This window comes from Schistocerca piceifrons, chromosome 10 (genome assembly GCF_021461385.2).
Source record: "Schistocerca piceifrons isolate TAMUIC-IGC-003096 chromosome 10, iqSchPice1.1, whole genome shotgun sequence".
NCBI lineage: Eukaryota > Metazoa > Arthropoda > Insecta > Orthoptera > Acrididae > Schistocerca > Schistocerca piceifrons.
Window position 1 is genome coordinate 120462989 of NC_060147.1, and position 12633 is coordinate 120475621.

Sequence of the window (12633 nt, forward strand, 5' to 3'; positions counted from 1 at the left end):
CGAAAGATAAAATATCGAATGAATGTTTGTTATCACCAAGAAGAAATTGTGCAGTTTGATTTACAAACATGAATGACTGAGTTTTGAACCGTGATTCCAAGAAGCTGGTGGATGTATCCATTGTTTCATAATACAATCTTCTGTATTTGTCACATACTTTAGTGAATGTTTCTACAGATGAATTCATGGAGTCATCGTATTTCTCAGTGACATTTCTTCTACGGCATAATTTTGGGGAATCAACATCCACATCTTGACATTTTGAAGTTACTTCACCCCAGAATGATTCAAAATTGTTTCTCATAAATTTAATGGAAGTTACAATAGTGGAAATCATGTTATTGGCCTACTCTAAGTGTAGGGATTTCCTCTGTAGTGCTATGTTTACAATATCAGTGAGACCAAACAGTTTTACCAAAAGTGATAACATGAAAAAAAATCATATGTCTGCAAATTAATCAAAAAGCCGTTTGCTTTGGCCCCAGAGTCTGAATTGTCATTTCTTGAAACATTTAGAAAAAATTCCTGAAGTTCTGTATAGTTGGACAAAACTGAAGACATTGCCAAGTATCTTACGGCCCACATTGTAGGACGGAGTGGTTTCAAATTTGTAGAGGCATCTGCCTTCAGGTGAGCAAAAAGATCTAATCTTTTAGGTGAATCTCTCACAAAGTGTATTAAGTCCTTCATAACATTCAATGCATTTCGACATTCTGGAGCTGCTTTCATAGTGTCTTGTAGCGTTAGATTTAAACAGTGTGCAAGGCAGTGCACAAACATAGCTCTCTTCTTCATTTCCATAAACTTTGCCTGGACAGAATTATATAATCTGGCCATGTTAGCTGAACCGTCAAAGCATTGGCCCCTACAATTAGATGCAGGCAAATCAAATTGTCTTAAAATGTCGATAATAATAACAGACAGAGCATTAGCTGTGGTACTTTGTATTTAGTATAGCCCTAAAAATTATTATTCCATCTCTAGCGAAGCATCAACAAATCTTATACAGATACTAAATTGCTCTTTGGTGGCTATGTCTGTTGTTTCGTCTGCTATTATTGCAAAATACTCTGCAATCTTGATGTCCTCCGATAATTTTCTAAGGTGTGTATGACTTAAAATGCCAAAATTTCGTTTTGCACATCATGGGATGTCCATTTGTAAGTTCTGCGCTGTAGCCATATTAGAAGTAGCTGGTTATCTTCACATCGAAAGCGTAATAAATTGTCAAAGTTACTTGCTTCATCAATATGCCCACGCATTGCAAGCCCCTGCACTGTTAAATAACGGAGGGAAGATATGATTTTTAGTAAACAAGCTCGGTTTTCTTTCATTTGTGTCAGTTTTTTGTTGTAAATCTGGCTAATTACATTGACATTCGATTTTAAGGATTTGGATTTCAGTACAGCTTCTCTGTGGCAGCCCCATGCTTCATGCGCTTTCAACTTTTCTACCCCTTTCTTCCAGTTCGAAAAACCGGTTTCCATGACAGGTTATTCCATTTTTGCGAGAAAACTGAAAACGTTTTTCTTCAAACATTTGTCTGCAAATTTTGCAAAAAATAACATATTTTACCTTATTGTAATCGATCCATGCAAAATACTGTTTCCAAGAGGGCTGATAACAGCGTTGTTTTTTTCCGTCACTATTTGTGTCACAGCGCCACTAACACTAGGTCTAGCTTCACCATCAATAACACTTGCCACATTGTCAAATTTCTTCCTAATTATAAACTTGTCCATTTTAAACTGGACAGCAAGGGACAAAAGATTAACAACTGAACCCAGTCACAGTAAGACTAACTGACCACTGGCGATGCCCAGCTCCGGAATATTTACGCTCGCTGCCAACATCATCTGCGGCCTGCGTAACAGTACTGTGCGCCTAACAAGAAGCAGCCATGTAACAATAGTGTTGATTATTGTCAGGGCCGGCTCTAGGGAGGGGCAAACCGTGCCATCGCCCAGGGCGGCAGATTTTTGGGGTCGGCATATCCATCTTGCGTAAATGAAGGAATGTGAGACTAAATTAGAAATACAAAATATTCATAAAATCAAGAGTCTTATTGAAAATTATCTATGGTACAGAAACACTGTGCTCCCATTCACGAAAGAAACGTTTCCTCCAACAAAAATGTCTTAAAATGTATTGCACTGTAAACGTATCACTGACCGCTGCTTTGATCCTAAACAGCATATTCACAACAAAGAGACGAATGAGTGTCATATGTGAAAATAAGGCGTCATGTATGAAATATGTTGTGAGAAAAGTTGACTATTCCAAAAAGGGGGGGGGGGGGGGGGGCGGGACGCTTGACATGTTCGCGTGGAGCGGCAAAATACCTGGAGCCGGTGCTGATTTGTGTGGTGTTGTACCTAGTGATTGTCAATAGAATTTACAAAAATGAATGAAGGGTCTTTAACGTTACCTAGTCCTTCTAGCGATCGCCATCAAATTCGGTGTGACTATTGCTAATTTGTTTCTTTTACGAGCTGCCAGCAGGCTGCTGTGGGAGGAAGTGGAGCTCGTCGTAGCAGCCAAAGCGCTGCGAGCTCATGGTGAGCTTTCGTTCCCCGCATACCTCCGTACAGTAAAAGTGTGCGAATAGTAAAGATGCATGGGACGAACCCTGTCACGACAGTTCGTCATATGCAGAGGTTGGAGGACTAGCAGAAATGAATACGCAGTAGCTCGTAAAATCGGTATTTTTTCCTACATAATCATTACATACTATTATGCAAAAATGTATGTGCAAGTTTTAACAAATTTCCCAGTAAAGGATGAGGATGGGGGGGAGAGGCGTGAGAAATGAATGTTTGATTGTTGGGGGGGGGGGGGGGGTGAGGCCCCTACTTTTAATTATTGAGGGGGGGAGGCACAAAGTACATTGCCCCACCTAAGTCGGCGCCACTGTCCAAGCCACAAGTGTGCTTCAAAAACTCCATGAGAGAAGGTACACTGAAGGCCCTGATGTGCATACTGAGCCAGCTGTTGCAAGTATCACTGAGCTTATCTGCTCCAGTGTAGCTCAGTGTTTTTTTGTCACACTTGAAACTTAAATGAAGCTACTTCTTCCAGTTCTTTTTCACATGAAAAACTTTCATGTATTCTTGTTTTTGCTTATTGCTGAAAACCATGCACCTAGTGTTTTTCAGATTAAGTAGTAACTCTTTTTCCACGAATCATTGGCTGAGTTATTGACTAATGTGGAAGTGTTTTTCTCAAATGCTTCAAAATCGTTGGAAATATTTAGCACAGTGATAACATTAAACATACAAAATCTCATTTTCATTTTCATATTTTTGTTCATTATTTGCAAATAAATTGATGAGGATCCTTGAGGTACTCCATAATTAATGCTTGTAACTTCTGATCCGTGTAGCTTGTTGACCTCTGTATATTGCTGAGATATCATGTTATCCAGTCTGCAACTTATCCACAATTACCAGTATTCTCTAGTTTCCTTACTAGGACTGCATGAGTAATTGTGTCGAACACCCTGGATAAGTAAAGAAAAACTCGAGACACTGTCGTTACCTTGTGCAAGGCGTGTACTATAAATTATGTTAATGTTTCTTTTGCTGCTTCCATTGATTTTCCTTCCTGGAATCTGTGCAGGAGTTACCATATTATGCTTGTCCAGTTAAGCATTTAACCTGTTGAGCATAATCACTTCTAATGTTCTGGACCAGCCTGATTCTGAGAAAACTGTAATTGTCAGGATCATCATCGTTTCTCTCACTGTATATAAGTAGCATTTTAATTACTTTAAGTTGATCAGAAAATACTGCTTGGAATGAGCAGTTGTAATTATTTCTGCTATCACCTGCTTCAATAGATAGCTTGACACTTCATCATGTCCAGCAGATATTCTTACCTTGAACCTTTTTATAACGTTAGTGGCATTCTCGGTAGTTACTGGTCTCAGGAACATGAAGTGGCTTCGTTTATCAGTCACGTAGTCTGCTGACTCCCTAATAGTTATTACTGTACATGCATTCTTTAGCTTCCTACTATGTATATATAGTTATTGCTCGGGATGTTGGCAACTCCTGTTTTATCTGTAATGATTTTTACTCACTCTCATTTGTTTCAGTGTGTAACTTTTGTTGCTCCTCTGAGTTAATTATATGCTAACTGTATCCATTTTATTTGTCACTCACTGTACTTGTAGTGCCTTCGAAATCATATTTTCTTGTGTTCACGGTATTATGAGGAGGAGCGATACTTTCGAGTTTCAGCAACGTGGTGTTAAATATTCTTTGCCTTGCAGGCAGCGATAGTTGGAATGCGTGCATTTTCTCTTCTTCGGTTCTCTCCAGTTATGCTGAGTTACTGAGATATCTGTTCCATTAGATGAACTGTGAAACATCTTTATGCTAATATGATATCAAAAGTTTCTCATATAATTAGTTGTCTCTTTACAAGTAATTTAGTTTGGTCCTTCGACCATAGCCAAAATCTATGGTCGAACGTTTGGTCACAGTTTGGCGCCGTCGATTTTCTTCTGTTTACGATGTTCACGTGTTTCACCTCACTGTTTGAAGTTTTGAACGCACTTCTAGCACCGGTCACGTGGTGGGAACATGAGTACTGTGGTGGTGTGCCCGTTGCCCCGTTCATTTTGAACTACTTGGTTTTGGGCTTTCAGGCACGCTTTCTCGTGGGTAAGTTTAGTAACTATAAATCATGCTGTTAGGCTTATCCTGATATCACGCTCATTTTATTTTCAGGTTAGTCATTTTTTACCTTCAGCTGCACTTCAAGGATGCCTTTGTGTTATGCCATTATGATAGTGTGCTGTAACCAAATAGCTGCAGTTTAATGCTTTATGCCGCTTAAATTAAAAATTCCTCGATGTAAGAAGTTACCAGAAGAAACTTGTAGCCGCAATCTTTTTACACACATTCTATCCGGGAGATACCTCAGATTCCGAGGGAGATCGGCCATCCCGTAAATGCAATCATTATTAGCATGTATTCTTGACCAGTCATTTATTGCGTTAAAATGCTCATGGAAAGGTAATACGAATTTGTCTGTAACATTATATTCGTGGGACTGAAATGTGTTCGCATGAGACTTGGTTGAATAAATTAAAATGGTCTACTAAAAATTTGCGAGTAAGACTTTACTTACGGCGTGGGCGCTATTTTCGAGAGCTGTAGATGTTGGTGCATATCGTTATTTGGAATACTAGGCTACATTCGAAGTCGTAATGTTTGTTTACCTTGGGGAAACCGTTTATATATAAATCAGTTGTTTCAACTATATTCGCTGAAATTGCCTTGTAGCGTATATTAGTGAATTTTGATTCCCCCAGCAAATATGCCGGCAATTTCTTAATCATAGTTTTTTTTATGTATCAAAGCTAGAATAGAATGGAATCGTAATATTCGAAGACAAATGAGTGTTCGAGGCCGATATGAAGATGTGAAGCAATAGATATAGAAAATGATGAATCTAAAGCCACTGCTTTGTGTAAATGAGCTTGCCTTAGAAGTAAATCTTGTACAGCTCGAACTTGAATCTTGTATGCATAAGAAGTTAAATTTTTTAAAAGAAAATTTGTTCTTTCTTTCTTGTAAAGAAGTATCGCAAGTAGTTTGTTAGGTGTGTATAAGCTTCACCTCCACAAACTGATGATACTAGTGATTACATTAAACACTTGTTGTTTAGACTCTTAGTGAGTAGTTCCTTGAGGATGTGGGGGATGACATAATTTTGAAATGTGTAACAGAGCTCTTACTTTTTCACTGCTAATTTGTCATCCTACTTTCCTCTTCATTTCTGCTGTTTTTACTTTTTCTTTCTGCATTTATTTTTCTTTATTCATTGAAGGTTTGTCACAATTGTGTGATTTGTCAAGGTAGCAAATTACAAATCACTGTAGGCCGAAATATACAACACAGTGTGCATAACATGCTTTATGGGGATAGGACAGGTAGCCCATGCGGCTAGTAAAGGCGATAGATTGTGAGCTTAAGGAAGGAAGACTTCTGTGTTCAAATATGACTGTTTCATTGAGGAATGTGTAGTTCTTGTGCAGTGTAAAAACTAGGAGCTGCATCCATTAATTGGTTGCTGCTATAAAGATATTGGATTGTAATAAATTTTGTTGCTATGGTTATCTGAATAGATTGTTTTGAGTGGATCAAATTTTTTTTTTTTCCCCCCCCCCCCTTCAGCGACAGTGTGTGTTCAGAGTATGTTGCAATAAATGAAGAGGAATCATCTCTTGTGAAAACCAAAATTGTACATATTTAGTTGCACATAGACACCAAGCCAAATGGTTAATTACATAATGTAGCTAGCAATAGATTTAAACAGACAAACAACATTAAGGAGGTGGACTTCATGTACCCCCTTCTTAAGCATAGCCAAGAAATGTAAATTGTTATCCTCCCACCCCATTCAAACTTCCCTTTCTGCGTACTGGTAGATGATAGTACTGAAAGCGCATCTACATTCACATCTTTTTAAATGTTTAAGCTCAGAAACGTTTGTGTTACTGTAGTATTAGATTTTGAAGTTACAAATGTGAAAAAGTTGACTTCTCCTATTTTTATTCACTGTCTTAGGGCATTGTAATAATTTGGGATAATTGGTGTTTTGTGAACAGAAGTGTGTACTGCATATGAAGTGTGGTGTCCGCTGTAAAATTCCTGTTGACAGCTATTTAAAGAGTTAGGCATGCTAATTACAGCCTCATAGTTCTTTTATGCATTAATGAAATTTATCAGTAGCTGATCAGTTTTGGAAAGAGGAGTAACATTGACAAATATAACACTAGAAGAAGGAAGTATTTACTCTGTCCAGCATTTGACGTTAGTGTAACACAATGGAGTGCGGTATTGGGCCATAAAACCTTTAACCAGCTACTCAGTTAAGTAAAGAACTTAATGGTTAATTGTATTAACTTACTATACAAATTTAAATCATATCAGCTCGATGCCTAGCAAAAGGATGCAGTTATGATTCACTGAACATGGAGGTTATTAGACTTGTCTGCCATTTCTTCCATTCTATACAGAGCAATTTCTTAGTAGCTCATCAACTAAAATTAAATTTTGCCGGAATCGTCCGCCTTCTGTTCTCCAGGTAACATAAAATGCATTATTCCTCTCCTTGAATGACTGTACAAATTTCATTAGTGTAACCTACATAGAGTAATGAAGAATAAGATACTAGTCATCAGCTTTGACTGGTGACAGTCAAAATTGCACTCATTCGCACTACTTCATGGCAACAGTGATACTCATCAGTCAATGACATATTTTAACTAAGGGTCAATCCAAATGAAGTGGTCCAATAAAAATTAAGTTTGTTGCTTGATTATTTTTAAATGTTTTAATTTTTTATAGGATTACCCTGTAACTGAGAGGTTTACAAAAAATTTACCTTTCACGTTTACTGAATTTTTATTTGTAAGCGTGCGACGGATGTTTCAGTTTAGAGATGTTAGCAAAAATATCTCTGCACTGGGTTAAGTTAAAACATTGCAGTTGACATGATTGTTTCTTAGAGCAGTGTTCTCTACAACATTGTGTATTATACAAAATACCTTAACTTCAAATATAAGCAGTCAAAATGACCTCCAAAGTTTGGTATCCAAATTATCAAAATTCAACTTTTTAGGCCCACAAATAACAAACAAGGAGTGATTTCTGAGTTCCTATTTTTTGCCTCTAGTTAGATATCTTGAACTACTAGCCTCATAGAGCAAGAATACTTAAAAATGTTTAATTTTTTATGAATGTTTGAAATTTGAAAATTATCATTTTTTAAGTTTAGGGCTAGTTACCTGAGCTGGGACTGAATATAAAAATGATTTTTTCACAGTTTGTACGTCTGTATGATAGCAATGTACTGCAAAAATTTTATTACTGATATCTGACTGTGAACAAAGATATGAAGTTTTGAAAATCAGGAGATAATTCACATTGCTCTACAACTTATCTTATGGCTGTTGCCTGTTCATGTGTGATATTGGTGGGATATAATAAATTGTTATTGAAATAAGGTATTGAATTATATACAAAAAAGTGGAAATCACTGAAATTAACTTTTATATTATTTTGACATACTTAAAATATTTTCAATTAACATCCGTAGAGATGCAACTGTTCGTAAACCTGGTGGTTAATGTAAAGAACACTATTTCTTCAGACAACTTTTTTGATATGGAATAAGACCTCCCAGTAGCTGTTGTAAGTTCTAGCACTGAAAGTTTCCTTAAAACATTTTTCATTGCTATCCAATCTTTGTCACTGGTTTCTAGAATGATGTTCTTGGGCCAGCAGGGTGGTATAAAGCACAAAACATCGTTTTCCAAACTTATTTTTTCAACCTCTGCAAACAACCATTGTCCGCTATGTCATTCAACGTTAAAGACAGAGATGTAATTTTACTGACACAATCATCTTCATAAATTTTGGTTTCTGAGGTTACATAGCATCAAACTAAGTTTTCTGCAACACCAAGGAATTTTGCAAAAGACGTACATGTCCTGTACTGTGAGAGATTCGGTCTGTGGTTGATCTTTGTAGGGAATTTTCAGGAATCACATTACATTTCACTTGGGAAGCTGTTTCACTCTCACATCACAAAGACGTGTGTTCAGGTTTTATTTCCCTCAAACCCTTAGTAATAGGCATTTTATGAACTGTAAGTGGATCACAGCACTTTCTTCCTAAAATGTGGCTGTAGTTCAGAAAATTTCTTCTCATGATACTCACACTGATGTTACAGAACTTACTGGAATTTTAAACAAAGTTTGTCTAACTTCATCAAAGTCATAGACATTTCTTAAGTTTTTTGAAACTGAACTGTAAACTGTTTTGTGTCTCAAGTCACTTGCTAACTATTAAACACACACTTTTCATCGATGTTATTGCATTCACATTTCTCAAAATTTCAAATTACACACAGGACAAAGCACCTAACACATTCTACACTCAGTGAAGTATGTACATCCACTCTTAACAGATTTCAGAACAGACTGATCACAACAATGCCACACTCTGCAATAACGGACTTCTACAATGCTACACACAGCAATTTTATTACTGTAGAACAAAAGTGAAATCTCCTATTGTTTAATGTTGCATTATTAAACATAAATAAACTAAATGAATATTGGGTGATAGTGTTTACTAAATATGTCACAGGTAAATTTTATTGCAGTGAAACAATAAATCATTTAAATAGGAAACAGCCATAAGATCAGTTGTAGAGTAATGTGAATTATCTCCTCATTTTCAAAAAAATCATATCTTTGTTCAGTCATATCAGTGTTGAAATTTTTATGGTACTTTGCTGTCATATAGGTGTACAAACTGTGCAAAAATCATATTTTTATATTAAGTCCCACCTGAGAACTAACCACAAACTTTACAATAAATGAAAGTTTTCATATTTAAAAAATTTATAAAAAAATAAGGAAACATTTGTAAGTTTTCTTGCTCTATAGGAGGCTAGTAGTGTATATATCCAACTATAGGAAAAAAATATTCTCATAAATCACTCCTTGTTTGTTATTTTTGGGCCTGAGATGCAAATTTTTTGAAAATTTGGATACCAAACTTTGGAGGTCTTTTCGACTAGATATTTTTGAATTTAGGGTAGCTTGTGTAATAGACAGTGTTGTAGAAGACACTTTTCTAAAAACGATCATGTCATATGCAATGTTGTAACTTAACCCAGAGCAGAGATATTCAAATTTTTGCTAATGTCTCCAGACTGAAAAATGTTGCGTGCCTGCAAATAAAAATGGCCTCCATCCAGTAAAGGTGCAAGATAAATTATTTTAAAAAACTGTTTTGAACTTCTCAAATATAGGGCAATCAGAAATAAAAAATGAAAATATTTAAAAATTGTCAAGCAACCATCACTGAACCACTTCATATAGCTTGATCCCTAAGAGCATTGGGACACCTACGGGAATATGTGGGTTTCAGGCCAGGTGTCCTTGTTATTAATGCTTCAAGCAGTTGGAAGCTTCAAAATTCCAGGCCTGTGGTGAAAAATTTTGATTTTCATCCTCCCTCCATCCTACTTTTCCCTCAACATTGCAAGAGATGATTTCCTCAGAGTGGGTGGTTCTTTCTGCCTAGTATCTCACTTTGAGGAAGGAAATAGCAATTGAGTAACTAATAGGTTTTTTGTTTATGTATCAGTAGTATTTCAAATTATGCTTCCTTAAGGTGCCTAGTGGCAAGTCATTCTGTCACTTTATAATTAAATATGAGGGGCATTCAGTGGGTAATGTAACATTACTCTTTTTTCTTGGCCAGTTTCAGTTGAATAAATGTGGAATTAGTTGTGGGACAGCATGGAATATTCTTACCTCAGCCCCTATAGTTTCATGAAGTTCCAATATGTAGTGGCACTATACATAGCCTTCAAAATAACATCTGCAACAGATGCATTCCAAGCAGAGAGCTGCCATTGAATTTGTTTCGCTGGAAAACCAGTGTCTCTAGTATTCGTAAGAAATTGCAGAATGTCTCTTGAGATCTGGCAGTGAACAATACCACGGTGACTCGGTGGTCGAAGTGTCTGTCATCATTGCAGTGAGGCTGTGCTGGCCAGCCACACGCACCTGTGACTGCTGCAGTTTTCGAATATTGAGACACTCATTTGAGGTGATCAGTGCATCACCATGACATTGCAAGGCCAGTGTATCACCATGACATTGCAAGGCATGACAAAAGTGTGTGCACCCAGCAGGTGGTCAAAGAAGTTCATTGGACTATTCATCCTATAGCCCTATAGTTGCAACTGAACAATGTAGCTCAGAGGTTAGCACACTGGACTTGCATTCCGGAGGACGACTGTTCAAACTTGCTACCGGACATTGACATTTAGGTTTTCCGTGATTTTTCCGAAATCGTTCCAGGCAAATGCTGTGATGGTTCCTTTGAAGAGGCATGGGTAATTTTGTTCCCCATCCTTGACACAATCAGAGCTTGTGCTGTACCTTGGCTAGAGAGGGAAAAGGTCTCATATAGGGTGTACATGCAATGGGAAATCCAGAAAAACTGTGGTAATTTCTTCACCTGCAAAAAACTTGGATTTTTCAATATTCCATGGATTTATAATTGTTTCAGTTATTTAAATTTGGCCGGAAAGAACTGATTCTTACACAGAATTTTATTTTTGCACACTTTTACAGAATAGTACTGCAGCAGTAAAATATAAATGCAAGAATAATATCAAAATAAACATTTTGTTGTAAATGGCACATTCTCTTTGCAACTTAACACAAAGCATAAGTCTGCTGACAGCAAAACATTTGTCTTCAGGGCAGAGACCATGCAATAGGATACTTCATAAGGAGACTGCCTTCGGTGAGGATGTTTTCACAGCTGTTTATATTTGTAACAAGTCGAGGGAAAAATGCGAATGGTTGTGTGACAAGCGTTACTTTCGAAGCAAATTTTCCTTTATGCAATGTGATTTAGGCTATGTTACAAGTGAGAAAGTGCAATGCTTTTCTTAAATCATTGTGCATTTCACTCTGTCAAAACTTAACATCTGGAAGACCAGGCGCTTAGAAAAATTTCAGGACCAGACAACCAACCATTTATGCCATTACTTAAAATTCGACCAGCACATTTGTTTGGTATGTCTTAAGGGTAACACATGCTAAAGACCACCACGCTTCAGTGTTAATCACATTCATTCTAGTCCTTTCATTGATTACAAATTGTAAAATAACGATGGCAAAAAGTATAATTATTCTTAAAAAAAAGTAAGAGGTGAGTTTTTATTTATTTATTTCGAGTCAAAAACATTACAACAATATTTACAATATATACAATATAACAAATCAGGTCAAATCATAAAAGAACAAACTAAACGGTATTAGCCCAAAATTGTGCAACGGCAGCAGCATTGTCTGAAACATCAACAAGCTCTTGTGTGGAACATGATACAGGACATCTAGGACAGTTAATTAAATGTTTGGTTGTCTGTTCTTCTCCGCAGTCACACAAGGTGGAAGATTCCTTCATGAAGCCCCATTTAAACAGATTGTCCTTAGTTCGTCCGACGCCACTCCTGAGCCGATTTAGAGACTTCCACACTGTCCAGACTTGATTTCCACCAGGAGGAAGGGTCTCAGAAGGAGTCATCCAATCGTTACTGTCAGATTTTGCTGTCCACTGAGATAGTCTGGCTGCTCCAGTCCGACCGGTGAGGGGTGTAGTAGTTCTCATGAAGCTCCTCCTAGATTTGAGTCTACTAATTGGTAGCTGGTATCCATGTAGCAGGTGATCGGTGTTATGATCTGCTTTATGTCTCTCAAGTTTGGCTGCGACTTCACGCCTTATGTCTGGAGGAGCAATACCTGCTAGTTTATGGAGTTTATCAATAGGTGTAGCTTTGAGGCATCCCGTTACTGTCCTGCAGGTTTCGTTCAGGGCCACATCAACCTGCTTTGCATGAGATGACTTGTACCATACAGGACATGCGTATTCAGCTGCGGAATAACACAAGGCCAAGGCTGATGTTCTTAGTAGTTTGGGATCTGCACCCCAAACGCTGCCAGTGAGCTTCCGCAGGATGTTGTTACGAGCAGCAACTTTCTGCTTGGTGTTAGTGCAGTGTTTTCTGTAGGTCAACGTTCGATCT

At 37.3% G+C, this 12633-nt stretch overlaps 1 long non-coding RNA gene across 2 annotated transcripts in view; it reads left to right on the forward strand.

The window, feature by feature from the left end:
• Positions 1 to 4546: 4546 nt before the first annotated feature.
• The window catches only part of LOC124718946, a 31795-nt gene continuing 23708 nt past the window's right edge, over positions 4547 to 12633 (forward strand). For both annotated transcript variants that reach the window (XR_007005950.1, XR_007005949.1), the window contains exon 1: positions 4547 to 4667. This is a non-coding gene — a long non-coding RNA (uncharacterized LOC124718946). The remainder of the gene's footprint in view (positions 4668 to 12633) is intronic.